The sequence below is a fragment of the Chiloscyllium plagiosum genome, unplaced genomic scaffold (assembly GCF_037043375.1).
Source record: "Chiloscyllium plagiosum isolate Xiang-an unplaced genomic scaffold, Cpla_swu_hap1 HiC_scaffold_13, whole genome shotgun sequence".
NCBI classification, from domain to species: domain Eukaryota; kingdom Metazoa; phylum Chordata; class Chondrichthyes; order Orectolobiformes; family Hemiscylliidae; genus Chiloscyllium; species Chiloscyllium plagiosum.
The window spans coordinates 120,664,768-120,687,494 of NW_028270151.1; the positions used below are offsets into that span (position 1 = coordinate 120,664,768).

Here is a 22,727-nt window from a genome sequence, read left to right on the forward strand (position 1 = left end):
TACACCACAAGCAGAGGGCTAAGTCTGATTTTCATCGTTAATTTTCAATTTCAGTTCTTAATGCACAGTTTCTTACGAATGTGGACAGCAGAAGACCGTTAACATTCCATTTCTAATATTTCCAGAAAATTCTACTCCGCTGATATCGCCTTGCCTTTTCACATCGCAGGCCAGGAACCTGGATCAGTCGAGTTCCTTTCCACACACGGAGTTGCTTTTTTCTAATTCATTGACTGCTGATATAATAGATTATTGGCCTTGAGAGTCAGCTGTAAAATAGGTTGAACTTTCTCAGCTTGACTTTCAACTGATCCTAAAAAAAAAATTCATCACCTGCAGGTAAGTGTATTGCATTGCTTCTTGTTTTGCTGAATTCCACACCCCGAACATCCAAATTTCACGATAGTTCGACAAATGTGTTGAAACTGATTCGTGTTGGAAGTTGGTGGCTTTTTGTGTCTCGACATATAATTTATTCAATTAGATGACTGGGTCAGTCTTGAAATTACTTCGGATTCTTCACAGTTGAAAATTTACTTTCGATTGAATGCAAAGCTCAAGCTCCACGAAATTCAAATCCTGCAAAGGAATTAATGACTTTTAAAAGATTCAACGCTGTGAACAGGATTCGAACCTGCGCAGGAAAACGCCATTGGATTTCAAATCCAACGCCTTAACCTCTCGGCCATCACAGCTGCAGAAAGGATGTCAATTTTCACAGTAAAACATCTGAATTGATTTGTTGGAAGAACAAATTGTCAAGACCCAAAATTTCACCAAATCCTTTGCAGAGACCCAGACGAACGTTACCTTAGCAGATTGACAGGCTTTCACCGCAAACTAGATTCTGACACAGCTGAAGTTGAGGAAATGATTCTTCGTCGAATTATAGAGACACGGATGTACACCACGAAGACAGTGAGACAATGTACATCATTGTCTCACTGCGTCCGATCGATTTTGACTCAATTGCTCATCATCTGGTTCCAAATTATATATGCTGTTGTGTTTTAATATTCATCGAAATATGGTATTAGAAAAATTGATGCTAAGTCCATAAACACTAGCTACATTAGTAAAAAAAATCGGAATTAGAAAGAATGCAGAACCAATTTACAGAAATGGATCCACCAACTTATCTGTAAGTTCTGACATCAGGTAATGAACTTGTGAGCACAAGAGAGGAAGACTAACCGAAGATTTGGAACTTGAAATCGTCTTGACGGAATTATTTGCAAAGTTTTTGCGGTTGTTCTCGAGTCATCAAGTCGTTGAACAATACAACACGGAAAGTGGCCCTTCTTTCCAACTTGACCATGGTGGACAGATATCCTAAATTAATAGGTCCCATTTGCCAACATTTGGCTCACATCCCTCTAAACCTTGTTACTCATATATCCATCCAGATGCCATTCAATGTTACAGTTGCATCAGACTCCACCAATTTCTCTGGCAGCTCATTCTGGACACGTCTGAAAAAGTTGCCCCTGACATCCCTTTTAAATCCTTACCCACTAATTTAAAACCGATGTTTTCTAAATTTTGACTTCCTCACCTGCCGGAAAACACCTTGACGAGTCAAACTATCCATGTTCCTCATGATCTAATAAATAGCAACGATTTGACTTTATCATACTTGTCAGGAGGGAAATGTGTGGAGATTATTTGTCGAAGGAATGAAGTCGAAAGTCTTTTGTACAGATTTTTAGAAATGCATCTTGGAGAAGTTTTTAATAAGTCATTGAAGTCTAGTAGCAGTTGTAGAAGTCTGTTGTGAAAGCTGCAGAAGGATTTCAGGGCACGAGAACGAAGCATTATTTCCAATGTATGGTGGCTCAGTTCGACCGCACTTGGACGACAGTATGAGGAATTATAATCCTCAATTTAGGAAAGATACTAATGCCATATGAGGAATACCACGAATGGTGATTAGCCTTGATATCATGGATGAACGTTAGTTCTCTGAATTGAAATTGGGCAAATCCCGCCTTTTCTTAACAGTTTCAAAACAAGAGAGGTAATCTCATTGAGAGTTGCAAAATATTTGAAGAGATAAACAAGGTGGTGCAATTAAATTTTGTTCCCTCATTGGTGAATCTAGAAGCAGGAGAGGACAATATTAAAATGAAGCATTGTGATGTCTGACCAGGATGAAAACTATTGATTTTTGTCTTAGCCTTGAGAAGTCTCACTATTCAGCACTACAGTGAGCCTTGGATATTTGGTCTTTGAATCCATCACTATCGGCCTGACCAGCCGACACTTACTGCATCACTATAGACCTGACCCCTCACACCTACCGCCTTAATATCAGTGTGAACCCCTCAAACTTACTGCATCACTATCCATCTGGCGCCCTCACATTTACTGCGCCACTTTCACTTCGAGACGCTCATTTTGACTGCGTCACTATCAGCCTGACTGCCAAGCACTTACTTTGTCACTATCAGTCATGCCCTTACACTTCCTATGTTACTATCACCCTGACTCCTTACACTTACTGTGTCACTATCAGCCTGACTCCATCACACTTATTATGTAAGTATCAGACTGACGCCTCACACTTACCGTGTCACTGCAACACTGCCTCCTCAAACTTACTGTGTCACTATCACCTTGACCCTCTCACATTTACTGCGTCACAATCACACTGACCACCTCACAACTACTGCTTCACTATGAGCTTCAACACTCACACTTACAGCGTCACTACCTGCCTGACTCACTCACACTTATCACCTTACAATCAGCATTACTCTCTCAAATTTATTTCATCATTTTTAGGCTGAGGCACTCACACTGACAGCGTCACTAACAGCCTGACCCCCACATGGTTTCTGCGTTGGTATCTCTCTGATTCCCTCAGAATTACTGCGTCACAATCACTCTGACCCCCTCATACTTAATGCGTCACTATCCCTCTGGCACCCTCATACTTCCTGCATCACTCACACCCTGACACATGCGCACCTACTGCATCCCTATCAGCGAAACCCCACTCACTGACGGCGTCACTCTCTCTCTAACCTGCTCACACTTGATGCGTCACCATCACCTTGACACTCTCTCACTTAGTGCATCAATATCAGCCTGACCCCCTCACGCTTACTGCATCACTACCAGCGTGATCCCTTCAAATGTACTGTGTCACTATCAGACTGACCCACTCATACTTACAGCATCACCATTACCTTGACCCCCCAAACTTAGTGCGTCCGGATCACCCTGAACCTTTCACTCTTCTTGCGTCACCTTCAGCCACACCCTGCACACTATCACTCTGACCTCCTCATACTTGATGCATCACTATAACTCTCTCCCACTCACACCATGTATATCAGTATCACCCTGACAACTCATACTCACTGCACCACTATTATCCTGACTCCATTACAATTAGTATATCATTATCAGCCTGACCCCTTCCACTTACTGTGTCACTATCAAACTGTCCCCTCACATTTCCTGTGTCACTCTCAATCTGACACCTTCAAAGTGTCTGCGTCACTGTCACCCTGAACACGTCACACTTACCGCATTGGTGTCTACCTGAAACCTCACACTTATGGCGTCAATATCATCCTGAGCGGCTCACACTTACTGCGTCACTAGCACACCAACACTCTCACCTTTACTGCGTCACTATCGGCCTGACACCTCACACGTACTGCATCACTATTCGCCTGACCCGCTCACACGTTTTGCGTCACTACTGCCCTGATCCCCTCACAATAACTGTGTCGCTATCAGCCTGAGCCCCTCATTATCACGCTGACCAAGCTCACAATTACAGCATCACTATCAACCTGACCACCTCACACTTTCTCTGTCATTATCACCCTGACCCCCTCACACGTAATGCGTCACTGTCACACTGAGACACTCACATTTTCTGCGTCGTTATCAGCCGGACCCGCCGGCACACAGCGTCACTATCAACCTGGCCCTCACACTTGCATGCCTCAATATCAGCGTGAACCCCTCGCACTTACTGCATCACTGTCCAACTGCCATCCTCACACTTACTCCACCAGTTTCACCGTGACATCCTCATTTTACTGCGTCACTATCAACCTGACAGCCACACAAACATTGCATCACTATCAGTGACGCCCTCGCACTTCCTATGTTAATATCACCTTCACTCCTAAAACCTACTGCGTCACTATCAGCCTGCCTCCATCACACTTTTTGTGTCAGTATCAGACTGAAGCCTCACGCTTACCATGTTACTAAAACTCTGCCCCATCACACTGACTGTGTCACTATCAGCCAGACCCCTCAGACGTACTGTGTCACTATCACCCTGACCCACTCATACTTTTTGTATCAGTTTCAGTCTGACGCCTCGCACTTACTGTTTAACTAAAACTCTCCCCCTCACACTGACTGTGTCACTATCAGCCTGACCCCTTCATACTTACTGCGTCGCTCTCACTCTGATCCTCTCTCATTTCATGCGTCACTCTCACCATGACCTCCTCACGTTTACTGCGTCACTATCACCCTGACCAACTCACACAATCTTTGCCATTTTCACCTTGCCGGCCTTAGTTTTACTGCGTCACCATGAGCCTAACCGCCACACTTTTATTGCGTGACTTTCAGTCACGCCCTCACACTTCCCATGTTACTATCACCCTGAATCCTTACACTTATTGTGTCACTATCAGTCTGACCCCTCACACTTTCTGTGTCACTATCAGCCGGACTCCATCACATTTATTGTGTCATTATCAGACTGACGCCTCACTCTTATCTTGTCACTAAAACACTGCTCCATCACATTGACTGTGTCACTATCAGCCTGACACCCTCACACTTACTTCTTCACTATCGCAATGCCCGTCTCTCACTTACGACGTCATTTACACCCTGACATCCCACACTTGCTGCGGCACTATCACACTGAGGGCCTTACACTTAGTGTCACTGTCATCCTGACCCCTTACACTTACTGTGTCACTATCACACTGGTATCTCACACCCACTGTGTCACTATTATCCTGAGCCACTTACACCTATTGCGTCACTATCACTTTGACCCCAAACACACTAACTGCATCAATATCAGCCTGACCATCTCACACATACTGCGCCACTACAAGGCTGACTCCCTCACATATACTGCGTCACAATCAGACTTACCCACTCATGCTTACTGCGTCACTATCACCCTGACTCCCCAATCTTACTGCGTCAAGATCATTGTGCGCCCATACACTGACAGCGTAACTATCATGCTGACAACGTCACACTTACTGCGTCAAGATCAGCCTGATCACCTCAAACTAATGCGTCACTATCAGCTTCAACACTCACATTTACTGCGTCACTTTCGCACTACCCCTGCACTCTTACTGCATCCCTATCCACCTTACCCCAACGCATTTACTTCATCACTATCAGCCTGAGACACTCATACTTACAGCTTTACTACAACCTGGCCCTGTGAGTGCATCTACAACACTGTTACCCTGACCCCTTGCCCATACTGCGTCACTATAAGCCTGGCACCTCAAATGTTCTGCGTCACTATCACACTGACATTTCACACTCACTGCGTCACTATCACCCTGACCCCTCACAATTACTGCATCACTACAACCTGACCCCCTGAAAGCATCTGCGTCACTGTCACCCTGACCCCATCACACTTGCCATGTCACCATCACAAATGACACATTCACACAGTCTGCTTCACTGTCATCCTGACACCTCACACTCACTGGATCATTACCATCCTCCCCCTCATACTGACCTGTCACTATCATCCAGAGCCGCTCACACTTATTGCGTTCCTGTCACTCTGCTCCCAACACACTCACTGCGTCACTATCAGCCTGTCACTCGCACACTTCCAGCATCACTATCAGCCTGACCCCTCACAATTTCACCGTGTCTATCAGTCTGACTCCTCACATTTCCTGCATCACTATCACCCTGTCACTTAACACTTACTGGCCAGTATTAGCCTGACGCCCTCAACTTACTGCATCATTATCAGCCTGAACACTCACACTTATTCCGTTACCATTACGCTGACCCCCTCACATTCACTGCCTCACTGTCATCCTGTCCCCTCTCACTTCCTGCATTAGGATCACTCTGACTCACGGACACTTACTGCATCACTATCAGCCTGACCCCTCACACATACTGTAACACTATCTGCCTGACCCCATCACACTTGCTGCATCTCTATTAGCCTGACCCCCACACACTTTCTGCTTCACTATCAGACTGACACCTCACACTTACTATGTCACTATTCCACTAACACCTCACTTTTATTGGCCACTATAAGCCTGACGCTCTCAACTTACTGTGTCACTACCAGCCTGAACGCACACACTTACTCCCTCAATATCACTCTGACTGTCTCACCCTCACTGCGTCAGTCTCTGCCTGACCCCATCTCACTTACTGCATCACTATCACCCTGTACCCTCCCACTTTATGCGTCAGGATCAGCCTGACACAGTAACACTTACTGCATCACTATCAGCCTGATCTCCTTCCAATTACTGCGTCACTGTCAGCCTGACCACTCACTCTTACAGCGTCACTGTCACACTGACCCCTCACACGAAGTGCTTCACTATCGCCTGACCACCTCACACTTACTGCGTCACTATCGGTCTGATCCCTCAGACTTACTGCATCACTATCACTCTGACCCCCCTCACTGCGCAACTATAGGCCTGATCCACTCACACAGTCTGCGTCACTACCACGCTGACACCTCACCCTCATTGTGTCACTATCATCCTCACTCCATCACACTTATTGAGTCACTGTCAGCCTGAACACCTGTAATGGAAAATTATCATTTATTGGGAAATCTGTGAAACCATGGTTGAAACAAAGAACTATAGTCCTAACTTTGCAAAAAGACAGAGAAAATGTAAAGTTCAAACTAATTTACAGCTGACTCTCAAGGCCAATAATCTATTATATCAGCAGTCAATTAATTAGAAAAAGCAACTCCATATGTGGAAAGGAACTCGACTGATCCAGGTTCCTGGCTTGAAGTGTGATAAAGCAAGGCGATTTATAGTATAAAGGGAATATGTGAAAACCGTCAGGCGTCCTTTTTATGAGGCGTTTTGCAAATGTGTCGGGTCCACTCTGCAAATTTCAAAAATAATGCTCTTGGTAGCATTTGCGTCGAGTCGATTGAAATTCCACGGCAGTAAACCAGGGGGCTCGCCTGGGACTCTGCGACTGGGTAAGATTTTGAAGATTCCCAGGAGGTGTACGCGCCACTGCCTTGAAGGTCTTTCACTTCATATCGAGTGCTGAATTGGCCCCTTTGCGTGAGAGGACTGGGGATAAGTGGATCGCCCCAGAGTCGCGTTCTGAATCGAATAGGGTCGGGGTAAGAGTTGTGGCTAAAGTAATCCGACATAGAGACTCGTTCGAAGAGAATAAATGAACCAGGAAGAGGCGCCAGTGAACTCTCGCGCGGTATTCGAGTAAAATTCAAGGGAAAGGATTGCCGTCTCTAGAGAGTTTAAGGGACAGCAAGATTAACGGTGGTTTGAGACTTGGAGCCAACATGGGCAGCGTTGGAGTCGCCAAAGCTGTACCGGTTACGTGGGTTCTTGGTTTGTGAAAACCAAGGCAATGAGGCGGCAGCGCCCAATGAGAGGGGACCTCAGGAGGTAAAAGCAAGTTATATTGGCAAAGAGAAGATTATGGTATCGTGAGAGAGAGAGAGAGATAGAGAGAGATAGACAGATATACAGATAGAGAGACAGACAGAGAGAGATGAACACTTTTCCAATATCCATGAAAATCGGCTCCAGCAAGAGCGAACAAAAAGAGGGTCGACAGACAACTCGGAATGGTCAAGAAAAAATACAATATATGCTAAATAATTATGGCCCAGTTTCTGTAAAGCAGTTAAAAATGTAAATCAAGGAATATGTTTTTCTGGAGGAAGGAAATTTTATTAACATGCAGTTGCAAATGTTGAGGTCACCGTTGGAGGAGAGAGAGAGAAGGAGAAACGGAAGGGTAAAATAGAACTTGTGAATTGGAGTGCTTATAAACATGTTGAAGGCTGAGCCTGATTTCAGGTAAAGAAAATCTCGAATAAAAGATAGATCAAGTACAGGTACAAACACCAGCGCACATGTACACACACACGGAAAACAACCAAATGAAGCTGTACAGTGTCTTAAGACTGGATCAGATCCTGACCTTAATGGGTGCCCTCGAAGAGCTACAGCCCCCCTACGAGATCCACTTCGCGAAGATTCCAAGTCAACGGTCGCCGCCTCAGGGTCTGCTGAATCACCAATAGCATATCGTACCCACAATCAATTGAAAAGAATCCCTAAAGAAGTCGAGACAATGTCCCAGTACCTTAAGCACCTCACGAAAGTCGATAACGTCTATTGTGGACTGATACTACCCAAGGACATAACGACGGCAGAGATAACACGGTATGAGGCATACCTGAGGAGCAGCTTCATCAATGGAATGATGTACGAAACAAGAAAATAGGTAACAATGTACATTCACTCCTCAAATCAAGACAGTTCAGAGAGTTGACGCCAATAACGATGAGTGGAATGTTCCTGAACTCAATGGAGGCATCAGGCGTCGTGATATGAGAGAGTTGTACCGCACCCATATTGTGTGAAATCAGTAATGTGTAAAAATTCTAATTCTCAATTTTTTTAGCGGAATTCTGTCCTTTACATTTGATGGCTCGGAATCTCATAGTGAGACTGGGGTTGTATTTGCTCAGTACTCCGACGGGTTTGCAGGTAATTCAAAAGGAAGATTCACAAGTGTAAACTGCAAAATACAATCCACGACCCCTGGTGTATGTCTATGAGTGGCAATTAAGCCAGAGAGCAATGAGTTCATTGAGCAATTCCCTCGCCCTGGAAGCAGGGAACCATGTTAATCCTATTAACACCGATTTTTTTTTTGCGGGAATATGCTGCACTGCACAGCACACATACACCACGATGGCCCTGAGGAACCATAAGAGAAATATTTGTTCAGGAGATTGGTTAAACTAGGTCAGTTGTTATTGTGCGAATTTTATTGAAGGGATGGCAGATGTGCAGTCAGTGTGAACTTACGTCAAGTACCTGTGACGGCAAGTAAACTCTATAATTTTGATGTGGAAGACTACGCTCCTCGCGTGTCACTGGCGAAGGTGTCCAGTGACTGGTGGCAAGATTTTCGGCCATGGGTACGAAAGGCATAAAGAAAGAAATGTTGGGTGTTCTGGGACGATGTGGGTATGTGGTTTAATGCAGATGTGCGGATATCTAGGAAGAAATTAATTTGTCCAACTCAGGCAATAGAACAGTCGAGGTAACCCCCGCGAGCCCTGAAGAGCCTAAAAGGCTGGCCTGGCGTTTCCCTAAGATGAACTTCTCAGACCCAAGATTAATAACGGTCCTAACTGAATTATGCGTAAAAGGAAAACATGATTCGGGGCTTATACGAGGTTGTGAACCAATACGAGTAACCACGAAGTCGGAGTATCGTCCTTGCAGGGCACAATACCCGTAAAAACCCGAGGCCATTGACGTAGTTACTCCAGTCTTTCAATCCTTCCCAAAGGCTGGAGAGATAATTCCCAATGTCAACTCACCGGTGAGAACTCCCATTTTTCTGATCAAAAAGGCAAAAATTCCAAGTGAACCGGAGGAATACAGGTTTGTTCAAGACCTACAGGCAGTCAATAACAGTGTTGTCCCGCGCGCATCAAATGTTCCCAAACCCTATACTGTATTAGTTCAATTTAGACCGGACAGTAAATGGTTTCCTGCTGTGGATTTAGCAAATACATTCTTTAGTGTAACAGTGCATCCAGATAGTCAATTCTGGTTCGCTTTTTCATTCAAAGGGAAATCTTATGAGTTCACATGACTTTGTCAATGTTGCTGTGAGTCACCCACCATATATAATGAGGCTCTACGCAGGAGTCTGGAGACTCTTGTTTTAACCTCTGGGTCTGCGCTTCTGCAATCTGTAGACGATTGCTTAATAATAGCAACGACAGAGGAACAATGTGAGAAGGATTCCTTTGCATTGCACGAGGGAAGGGCACAAAGCCAGTCTCGCAAAGCTTCGATTTATGCAACAACAGGTGAAGTCCTTCAGTCACTTAATAACTGAACAAGGGAAGGCCATTGGTGAAGACAGAGTGCAAGTAATTCAGCAAATTCCAAGGTCTCACATGAAGAAACAATTGTTATCCTTTTGGGGCATACGCTCCGACTGAAGAACGTTTATCCCACATTACACAAATCTGGAGGTGCCCTGAAGTGACATGGCCCATGAAAAGGGTAGCACAACCAAGGTCCGTTGCAATTGATCCCAGCGGCCGAGTTGAACTGAAAAAGCCGTTTCAAAGTATACCTACACTGGGGATTCAGAATCCAAACAAGCCTTCTGTCAAACGGTAGATGAGAAACATGGCTGCATGACATCTGTGATGTTGCAGGATCTTGGGGGAAAATTCAGGCTGGCAGCTTGTTTTTCGGCTAAGCTAGACCTCGTAGCGGCAGGATTGCGTATCAGATTGCCTGTGAGCTATGGTTGCAGTGTCCAGGGATATAATCGGCTATGGCGACTTAACCAAACTGATCGCACATGCAGTATCCTTACTGCTTTCCGAGCAAAAGAAAGCACATACGTCGGCAGCACTTTGACTCAGATGCAATACTGTGTTATTGGAGAAGCCTAACATTGCAATAAAACGATGTAACGTCCTTAATGCTGCTAATCCTCTCACTGGAGAAGGAGACGGAGACCCACATGATTGTATCGCTGTAATTAATGAAATGTGCTGCCTAGACAAGACTTGCAGAATTCACCAATTCAGAATCTAAATATGGCGTTTTTTGGTGTGGATGGGACAGCATTCAGGTGCAAGGAGATAGGTCAGAATTTTATTGGGCATGCTCTAGGAACTACCATTGAGGTATTCAAAGCGGAAATCACTCGCTTCTCAACTGTCAGCGCAAGCATCGGAGCTGATCGCCTTGACTGAGGCATGTAAATTGGCAAGGGGAAACACAGCCAATATTTAACCGATAGCAGATACGCATTCGGAGTTGCACAAGATGTTGTAATCCTGTTGAAATACAGGGACTTCTTGACCTTCACCGGAAAGCCCATCACACACCCGTGATCAGATTTCTGACCTCTTGGAAGTGGTCGTATTGCCTAAATCAATCGCTGTGTGTAAATATAATGCCCACACGAAAAATAACGATTTAGTTTCTCGAGGAAATGCAAGGGCAGACTCAGCGGCAAGGACGGCAGCCCAGCAGCCGGTAGATGATCAGTTGACAAGGGAATGACAAAAATCCTTACCTAAATAGCAGACTTAAGGGAGTCACAGTCGATGTCCAGGCTGGAAGACACGTTTGAGTGGGAAAAAGCAGAGTGCAGTTTGAGGTAAGGGGTATGGTTTGGCCCCAATGCTCAACCTTTTCTACCACGACCATTATTTACATTCTATGCCAAACTGACACACGGTAAGGAACATGTGTCAAAAGAGGGGAGATATGACAGCATTTCAGGACAGTGGTGCACTGAGGGATTCACTCATTACTTCCAGAAATATTATGAACGATGTGTTATCTGTGCGACAATAATGTGGGGAGGGGAATACAGATGAGTTATGTAGCATTTCCGAAATCCCAAAAAGAATTTGAACATTTACAACTGGATTTTACCGAACTAACACCCTGCAAAGGAAAAAGGTATTGTCTGGTAATAGTTGATATATTTTCCAAATGGGTGCAAGCGTTCCCCACGGCAAAACAGAATGCCAGTGCCGTAACCAAAGCTTTCCTAACTGAAATAATTCCGAGATGGAGCATCCCTGAGAGGCTTAGTAGTCCCAAGGTTTGCGAAGGTTTATAGCTCCGGTTGAGGTTTAGGGTGTAGGTTTGCTCGCTGAGCTATACGTTTGTTATCCAGACGTTTCATTACCTGGCGAGGTAACATCATCATTGGCGACCTCCAAGAGAAGCGAAGATGTTGTCTCCTGCTTTCTATTTATATGTTTGTCCTGGATGGGGTTCCTGGGGTTTGTGGTGATGTCATTTCCTATTCGTTTTCTGAGGGGTTGACAGATGGTAAATCGATCAATGTGTTTGTTTATGGCGTTTTGATTGGAGTGCGAGGCCTCTCGGAATTCTCTGTTGTGTCTGCATATACAGCAAACCGACAAACACTGACCAAATACTTAATTCCACCAGCAACCATCCAAACACGCAAAAAGGAAGCTGGATCAAAACATTATTCCAACGAACCACCACACATTTCAGCGCAGACGAACTTTGGAAAACAGAGGAGAAGCACCTATAAAACGTATTCAAGAAGAACGGATACTTAAAAAATACAGTCTACAGATTCCTCAGGAACAAACCACGTCAAGTAGACCTAACACAGCCAGGAACACTATCGACATTTCCATACATCAATGAAGTCTCAGAAGTGGCAGACAGACTACTAAGACCCCTCGGAATCCCACCAACAGTCTCAAACAAAACTAACAAATTAAAAAGACCCAGTACAACCCATGGACAAAACCAACGTCATATACAAAATTCCATGCAAGGACTGCCACAAACACTACGTAGGACAAACAGGAAGAAAGTTAGCCACCACGATACAGAACACCAGCTAGCCACTCTCTCCCTCGTAGCCCTTCATACGGATGAAACAAAAACACCATTTCGACTGGGACAACACATCTATCCTGGGACAGGCTAAGCAAAGACATGCCAGAGAATTCTTTGAGGTCTATCACTCCAACCACAACGCCATAAAAAAGACATGTATCTAGATAGCATCTATCAACCCCTCAGAAAACGAACAAGAAATGGCATCACCACAAACCCCAGGAACCCCAACCTGGACAAACATATAACTGGAACGCAGGAGACAACAGCTTCTCTTCACTTGGAGTTCGTCACTGATGACGTCACCCAGAACATAGAACATAGAAAAATACAGCGCAGTACAGGCCCTTTGGCCCTTGATGTTGTGCCGATCGAAGCCCAACTAACCTACACTCGCCCACTAACCTCCATATGCCAAGTAATGAAACGTCTGGATATCAAACCTTCAGCTCAGCGAGCAAAACTACACTCTAGGCTTAGTAGTGACAGTGGAACACCATTTGTCCATAATGCCCTACAGCAGATTAGTGAGTATTTGGGAATAAACATGAGATAACACTGTGCCTACCACCAAACGAGCGGGAGGGCAGCGGAAAGAGAAAATTCTACCTTCAAAAATAAATTGACAAAATGCTGTGAGGAACTAGGGATGACAGAGACAAAGGCACTTCCAATTGTGCCAATGTGTATGAGATCTAGGAGGAGAGGGAGAGCTAATCTTAGCCCGTTTGAGATTTTGTTTGGTAGGCCCCAAACACAGGAATTGTCCCGAGACGTAAGGGAAGCCAAATAACAGGCCACTGTGAGGATAAGATGTTGTGTTACTGCATGAAACTCTCTACACTTCTGTCCCAAATAAAGAATCAAGTGAAGACAGCACTACCCCAATCAGCAGAAGGGAAGATGTACCATCTATAACCTGGAGCCTGAATAGTGGCGAAAGACTTCAGGAGGGAAAACAGGCGAAGAGGTGGCTGGGACCGTTTCAAGTATGCCTTACAGCACAGATAGCTGTTAAGATCGCCGGAACAGCCACGTGGATACACACCAGCCATTACAAACTTGCAGCTGGGACTGACGAGACATCGCACAACACCAAAACCAATTTAGAGCAAGTATTTATTAGAAGACTTCAGCAAATGTGGGGCTGCCCCAGTTCACACTGTTGGCAAGCGCCCTGGTAGGACTATTCATAAGGGCAGGGGCGTCTGAGCTGCAGCAGCTGACGGAAATCTTAACTGATAGGGCGAAATGGATCGTTACATGCGACCCATAGCTGTTCAGTAACAAGGACGACTGTAAATTCGATAATTAAGATTTATGCAGGGATCCATGCCGCGCCGGTGACTGGCACTTAGTAGTAGCCACCACGACAAAAGGGGCACCTGACATGGGAAATATATATTCTATGATCAAAGTAAGACTCAGAAGAGCAATGAGGGAGTCTCGTGGTGTGGAATAGATAGATCCTTCTCCGACATCTGTCGACAGTTGAATATAGTGGTGCAGTCACCCCACCCCCACCCTCCGAGATGCAGTGCAGAATGTACTACAGACGATAGGAGCAGTGGGGCATGGCAACCAATCAAACCAGATCATGGACCTAACCCCAAGGGGGGAAAAGGTCATTAATGACACACCCGAACCCGAAGGTAGACGGCCGTGGCAAGAGAGCGAATTTAAAGCAGGAGGGGAATTTGCCTGCTGGAGTTAAATGGCGTAAATGCGACGCCAGTAGGTTGGGAGCTGTGAAGGGCCATTGCTAGATGTGAAGGGAACAGAGCATGTGCTTTGGTCATACGACAAAACGAGAGATTAGACGTTGGCTCCACTTGTTGGATATGTTTCCACACAGCCCAAAGGTAGACTGCCCAGCAAATTACTGACAGCCTGGCGAGAAATGCCAGCTGTCTGCTTCCACGGGACGCGACTCGCCTGACCCTGATAGTGAGGGGCAATTTGGGCAAATCTCGTGTCACCACCCGAACTCCAGGCTAACTACAGCCCCAAGCCTGACACGCTACCGACCACAGCATTCCAGATCGTGGATTGCATGGGAGAAACGTTTATTTGCACCAATCGGGGGAGACTCCTTTTGGGTATCTCCCAGTGTACCTTGATGCTGGACTTGAACAGTGACTCTTGTACAGCAACATACTCAAATGATACACTCAGTCTGTTCTTCCCTGGGTGAGCTACGTTAAGAGAGTGGTGTCAGTCTGCTCCTCCATGGGCATTTTACTTTCTCAAAGCCGTGACAGTCTGCTCTTCTCTGTCTGAGTTTAACAGCAAGTGTGGTTTCATTACTGTCTTCGCTGGATGATTCACATAGACAGAATGGAATAAGTCTTCTCTTCTCTGAGTGAGTTACTTTGACAGAGTGGAGTCAGGCTCGTCTCCCTGCTTGTGTTTCATTGACAGAATCAAACCAGCCTGCTCTTTCCTGGATGAGTGACAGAGACAGAATGGGTACAGCCTGCTCTTCTCTGAGTGAGTTACGTTGATAGAGTGGCATCAGTCTGCTCTTTCTTGGGTAAATTATACTGACTGAGTCGTGTCAGTCTGCCATTTGCTGGGTGAGTTACATATAAAGTGTTGGTTCAGTCTGCTATTCGCTGGATGACTAACATTGACAGAGTGGCGTCAGTCTACTCTTCCCTGGGTGAGTTACATTAACAGAGTGCGGTCAGGCCATAATTACCTCGTTGAGTTACATTGAACGTGTGATGTCAGACGTCTGTCCCCTGGTTGAGTTACATTGACAGAGTGTGGTCCATCTGCTCTTCCCTGGGTGAGTTACGTTAGCAGTTTGGGGTCGGTCTGCTTTCCGCAATCCAGGAACTCCATCTCTAGCGGTTTCTTGTCAGTACCTCCATACTAAGGATTTGAGGAGTTAACAAAAGTAACTCGTCCCCTACATCTTTGGGATAATTAGGGATGGGCAGTGAATAACTGTGTCCCAGAAATGCATTTCTGATAATTGCACGTTCTAATTCGACACTGCAAGTGGTCGGGAATAATTCGAGGAGAGGTGCAGGGTAGAATAATTAAAGTCAATTGCACTGATGCCGAGGAGACATGACGCAAGATGTGAGTGTGGAGCTGATGGTGCAAGGCTCAGTGTCAGTGCTATTGGTTCAGCATTTATTGCACACTGTTCGCAATGACTCACACACCACTGCTGTCAATTCACAACAATGAGCCTGTTCATATTGCTTTGAAAATCCCTGCGTGTGTATTAACGTGGTTAATGGGACGCGAGAGGAGATGAGCACATCCTCTTTATTCTGTCAGTTTAAACAGATGAAAATATCTGTTGGATGCCAATGCAAGAGGATACTATCTTTTTCTGTGCCTTTTCAGTGGGGCATGCTCAGCATTGAAATGTCTGTTTCTGCACAAGCAGAGTTTGATTGCCATTCATACTGAGCAACGCTAATACAGAAACCGCGTTTTGAAATTCCTGTGATCAAGTGGTTCAGACATTGCACATATGGACGAGAAATCTGGATTTTAACATCGCGCCGTGGCTTAGCTGGTGAAAGCACCTCCCATCACACTGATGCCTGCTCATTGTATTGAAAGCTCGTTATTTCTCGCAAGTATTGTGTTGCTGATCGAGAAACGCAGTGTCCTGTTTGAATTGCTGCATATTCTGATTTCGCGTTCCGGCTTCATTTTCCTGGTTTAAATCCAGTAGTGTATGTTGCTCTATTTAACTACTATTTTAACCTGGAGATTCTTCCCGCAGTTCCACAAGCACTTCTGCTTCTCATTATCTTCTTCTCATTCCTTCATTCCCAGTTTTGTGGAAATTAATTGGTGAGGCAGGAGACACTGCAGCATTCCCGGGGAATGTTGTTGTAATGGCTCTGACACCACGACATGATCACCGTCATTCTCTGCTGTCACCATTCATTGGTTGTACACCAACAGTAAATGCATCCTTATTCTTCTTCAGCTATCATGTAATTGCTTTCTTTTTCTGTTGGATAAGGAATTCAACTTTAACATCGAAAGTTTCTTTAGATTTTGAGGAAGAAATGTCTCCTTGCTTCAGGTCTCAATGACAGGCGCATAATCCAGAGAATGTGAGACTACTTCGACCGACGCCAGCCAGGAGTCAGAAAGCCTCTCAGCAGTTCGAATCTCAAACTGTCTCTGAATGTCAGGCTTTTCAAGAGCAGAAATGGGAAATGAGGGATATGGACAGCCAGAGCGTCGAAGAATGTGAAAAAGGCCCTGGAGGATACAGAGACAAATATAGAAAAAACAAAGACATATATTGAGGCAGACACTGAAAGAAACAATTCTCCATTCGGCGTGACTGCTAAATAACAGAAAGCAAAAGGAAATATAGCCATTAAAACATAGCCTTCCACCAGCTCAGGAAAATGAAAGTAGCATGACAGCTGATTAAGTCCTTTTAAGATTGTAAATTCGACGTTTGTAAGCTCAAGAGTGATTTTGATAAATATACTAATTCGACAGGTAAAATTATCATTTTCCCAACAGTATAATCTAGAAATCTATAACTAACTTGTTTCCTGTCCATCTAAAAAAAATGTGCTTCTCTCCACAGATGCTGCCAGGTGTAGCGGGTTTCTCTATCAATTCTCGTTTTTAGTTCAGATTTCCAAAACTTGCATCTTTTTGATTTTTGATAACCTGGCACAAAACCAAGCATTACCAGGTACGGACCAGTGGTCAGAAATACTGTTACCAAGATATATTTGCACAATAAAACATTCATTCCCTGTCCGAGAATAGAACCAACACTATGGCGGTTAGAGTTCCAAATCCTAACTACGAGATTACACGGAATGAACACAGACGCTCTTGCACTTATTCTCAATGAAATGGCTTTTCCCTTTCATTTCTGATCAGTTTCACTGCAGATTGGTTTCTACTCGTCTTCAAGTTTTGCAGAACGGAAAATCCCATTTGGCCCATGGTGCAGTCTGGTTTAAAGACATTCATCTATTCTATTCCCAGTTTCCAGCTTTGGTCCATAACCTTATCTCTTCTGATGTTTCCAGTGGAAATGGCAGTGAGGTTCTTGCTTTGTCCTTAGATGACACAACAATGGGATTGAAGTTTGACATAGTCACACTGTGTTATTACCCACGTCGTGTCTCCCACAGAAAGAGAAGCACAGACACATTCCCCGAGAGTGGCAGAGTTCTCAGGATTTGACCAGCTCCTTGTGCTTCACTTCAGCTGCCCGCTCCAATATGCAAGTTCAACCGCCAAAAGGCAGCTTTTGGTTAAACCAAAGCCAGTTCTACAGACAATGAGAAACGTTGATCTGAGCTAGAATTTGAAGTGGACGAAAGAAACTGTAAATTCAACAAAACCCAAACCCTTCCGTTCCTGACAGACAACAGGAATAGACGAGCACGCTGCATCCTTGTGATTTTAAATGCGAACCGACAATCCCCTAACTCGACGTCAGGCGTGTTACCAATTCTGTCACTGACCCAAAGACCAGGTTTGGCTGTGACACTTTGTCTATAGGGAATGTAAACGTCCACATCAGGGAAACAGCATTCATAATCACCGTCACTGTTTCACTTGGGATTCCCCACTCTGTGAACCGTTACCTTTCGCTGTACTTTCATATTTGAAGTGTTTTACATTCCAGAGCCTGAACTAATTCAGCGAGAAACCACTGGTCATTTCGAGCCCGTCATCCGGAATGAGGCGAGTTGAGCGATGCCTTTCTTGCTGCCAAAACATCACCACAGCTCAAAACGAGCTCGTGTAAGCATCAGTCTTTACTTAATTTGCTGCAGTATTTCTGCTGAAAAACATCAGATTATCACAGCATTGCTTTCTTCACATTTAAACCAAGGGTGATAATATGAACCGACTTGGAAACATGGAGAGAGAAACACTGCTGAGAAGACGATTATGACGTGTAGAGCAGGCACCAGAGTTTGTGCAGGTCCCAAAGGCTTCTGCAGTATCAATGGACATCCCTGATTACGAGTCTGATTTTGCATTGCCCAGAACAGGCTTTCATTCCCAGTCAGGGGATGTAGATTTAATTCTCTTCTTGTGAATTATCCGAATGAAAAGTAAATCCTGGCTGCACCCAGAACACACACACGGATCCTGCCAGAACAATTCAGTGATCGATCAGAATCTGTCTGGAAGGACAATGGCAGCAAATACAAGCGAAAGCTATCACAGCAATTACCCCTCCAAATTTCTCGCGTTTCCCAGTTGAAAATATTTCGCTGTTCCTTCAATGTCACTAGGTCTAAATCCTTGCCTCATGGCATCATGCCTGCACCCCGCAACTGAGGACATCCAGGGTTTTGCGGAGTAACTCAAAATCTCAATCACTCGAGTAATTAGGGATTGACGGTGCATCCCATCACATTGAGCAATGCATTTATCCCAGTAATACGTTTCCTAAAGCTGCAGTTTCTAAGGGAACACTTGCAAGCTGTCGGGAATAAGTTGAGAAGTGCAACGGACGAGAGGAAAATGTGAAAGGCAATGATGACTGGGAGGCATGAGACAGCAAGTGAGTGAGGAGCTGGTGTTGCAACGTTCAATGTCAGTGTCAGTATTTACTGACCACTATTCACTCTGACTCACACACCACTCCTTAACAATTCACCACAATGAGCCCATTCCTCTTAGTGTGAGTTTACCTTTGCTGATATTAACACGGTTAAAGGTGCCCAAGAGGATGGATGGATCCGAGTTATCCTGTCAGTTTAAACAGTCTAAGTTACCAGTTTACAACAAGAGCAATAAGAGATTGCCTCTTCCTGTGCATTTCTAGTGGAGAATATCCAGCTTTGAACTCTTCTGCATAACCAGAGGCTGTTTTAAATTTACACCAAGTAACTGTGAAACACACAAAAAATGAATCCGAGTTCCTGTGTTCGAATAGTCAAGTAAATGCACGCATGGTTTTGAATCGTTGAGCTTGGGCACTCCCTCAGCCGTAGTTAGTGCAAGTTCCTGTCAAAAAACAGCCGAATATGGGATGAAATCCTGACATCTCACTGTTTATAGGTCTTTCATGAAAAACAGAGTTCCCGACTTCACCTGTGGTTTAGGTCGTGGTGGGAATTCTAACCAATGACAGGATCGAGGTTATAGTTTAAAGACAGCTCCTTCGACACCTCTGCCACGCTGCCACACAAACCCCCGCAACCACGTTTTTCATGATTAGTGTTTCAGCATCGCCTCACTTCAGGCACTTACCCACACGCACTTTCAATGGCGAACTTGGCGTAAGATCGATAATATTTTTGAGGATGTTGCAAGGCATACAGTGTTTGGACTGTAGCGTAAAGCTGAATAGGATGTGAAAATTCTCCCTGGAGCTTGAGGGCTGAGGGATGGGATTACAGAGGTTTTTATCAATATGAAGGAGACGGCAGAGTAAATGGTTAATGACTATTTCTTCCCAAGACAGGCAAGTTCAAAACAAGGGAAGAATGTTTTAAGGAGAGAGTGGCAAAATTTAAAAGGGATCTGAAGGACATTGTTTTTTTCACACAGAAAGATTTGTGTGTTTGGAATGAATTGTCAGATTTCGTGGTGGAGTCTGGTATACTCTCAACATTTCAAAGGCATATGGATCTGTACTAATTCTCCGATCATCATGGGCAAATTAGCATGTCAAATTCAACTGCCCTGCACATCTTTGGAATGTGGGAAGAAACCCACGCAGACGCAGGGAGAATGTGCAAACTACGCACAGGAATGAAACGTGGAACACTGATGCTGTGAGGCAGCAGTGCTAACCACTGAGCCACGTGCCGCCCTAAAAGGGGATGGAGAACGCAGCTAGCAACCCCGCAATCTCTCGCATGCAAAGCGAGTCCACTCCCATTTGAGATTAATCCCACAGGTTAAAACCAGCAATGAATCATTTTTTTTCTGGTCTTAGGCTGCCAATGACCATTCTTCTTGACACATTCCCAACTTCTCAGTGGGAGATTTTAGCTGCAGAAAAGACCTCACAAATCATGTTGCCCGCGCGGCTCTTCAGCGAAACCAAAACCTGACAACTCATGAACAGAAGCATAACTGACAAAGAGAACCTATTTTCAGACACACGGACTCATGAATGCTGTCTGTGAGGCAGAGCGAGTCGTCTGAGTCATGAGCTGCTCACACAAATTGCAGCGAGGCAATTCCAAATGGTGCTTTCAATGTACTGGCACCTTAGTGCACCCATACTTCCAGGAAAGTGCTCAAGTAACATGAATCAGAACTGACTAACAATGAACCATGAAAAGTGAAGATTACCAGTTACAGTCTCGATTAGATGAGGTTAACAATTGGGCTGATGTCTCCACCGGATCGAGAGGACCAATCACCAGCCTCTCTCATCAGGACAGAAATTAAGGAAATTAGGGAAAAATAACCAAGTTTCACATCGCAATTTCCCACCTTTTCGCAACAACAACAGAAGACTGCGAGCAGATTCAATGTAGAACCTAATTTCACATCAATAGGGAAATAAACATCTCCATTCACTTTCAGAGAAACGGTGAAAAATGCAAATTGCCTGGAATATGAAAGACTGGCGCAGCCTGTTTTTGAGTCGCATATTATGCTGGTGGCCTTTCGAGCTGGAGGGGAACGTGACAACTACAGCAGAAGGGGAAAACATGGGCACTGACATGTTGGTTGTTTTCTGCTGTGCCACATCAGCGCGGGTTAGAAGAAATGAGAGCTTTTTCTTTCTGTTCAACTTTAACAAAACTCATCCCTGCGAAACGTTGCCAGCTTAGTCCATTAGCATACGTGGCCGCGCAGGGATGCAAACACAAGCCTTCTTAAGAAGTGCAATCTGAAATCAGAGTCTCAGGTTGCTCAGCCACGCGAGCACACAGGCCAAAACCGGAAACCCAAGAGCATGTACCTGATGATACCCTGCAGCATACTCACAGCAACTGCACCAGTTCTGCAGAATAAGCGGTGGGCAGGAATTGCTCTATCTGAGCGGTCGTGCTTGTTGATCTCATCAGCAAATCTGGCTTTGAATTTGCTAGCCCATACCTGCTACCATTCTGAAACGGTATGCAATTCTGAATAGTCGCTGTGTGAAACTTTGTTCATTTTCTCTCCTCAGATAAAGTGATTACTGGATATGATGAATTCTGCTCCTGCCAGAAACGGCGACTCTCCTGCTGCTCGGATGACAAGAAAAACTGGTTTCTCACTGGAATCCGAGAATGGCAGAACACGTAGCAAGATTATTCGAAACCCAGAGCCGATAAGAGTTCCAACTTTCCTTTTCTTTCTCCATAATAGTGCATTATCCAGCAGAGCCATGAGCAACTGCCACCTGGCTGCAAGCTGAGTTGGAAACCTATGTGGGAATCAAGGACATGCGGCTCACTTAATGTCGGTAAATCAAACACTTCTCACTTTGAGCTGTCCAAAAATTAGTTTGTATACATATTCAGGGGAAGGTCAAAGGCGATCTGAGATGTCTAAGAGGTGCTCTTTGTTCGAGTTTTGAAAAGGTTTCCCGCTTTAGTCGCATTCACGTTTCTTGTTGATGACTGAATCCGACAGAAGGTGTTTCACCAGAGCTGCACTTGACTTGCATTCCTCTCCCTCGCTGTCATACTTTCCTGGAACTTTGTGAGAACAAGAAAACAAAATACATACTGCGCCATTCGGCAGCCTGTCTGTGATTTCCTCATTTTCAGTTACAACATGGCTTAGACTTCAGGCCACACGGTGATATTAGTAACAGAATGAGAACAAGAGTCGATAGTTCATCTGTGTCTGTAAATCTTCTCATTCCTGTTGTTGACTGAATGAACTGTATCCGTGTCTGCTGCTTCGAAACTCGAATATGTGAACTGCTCCAAACTGTGATTGAGGATTTGTGGTTTTGGTTGACACACGTTGAGAAACGCCAGACAGCGTTCAAATGAAGCTTTCAGAGCACATTTTCGGATGCATTTGACAGAGACTAACATCATGAATCCAGTGTTCGCTGTGACAGAAGGAAATGAATGCTCTCCTTGTTACTGATCCAGGCCACCTTCGCATGTCAAGCAA

At 44.8% G+C, this 22,727-nt stretch overlaps 1 non-coding gene across 1 annotated transcript; it reads right to left on the reverse strand.

Annotated features, from left to right (window-relative positions):
- Nucleotides 1–613: 613 nt before the first annotated feature.
- trnas-uga (transfer RNA serine (anticodon UGA)) lies at nucleotides 614–695 on the reverse strand. Its single transcript has one exon. It is a non-coding gene; the product is annotated as a tRNA-Ser (tRNA).
- Between the last annotated feature and the right edge of the window lie 22,032 nt (nucleotides 696–22,727).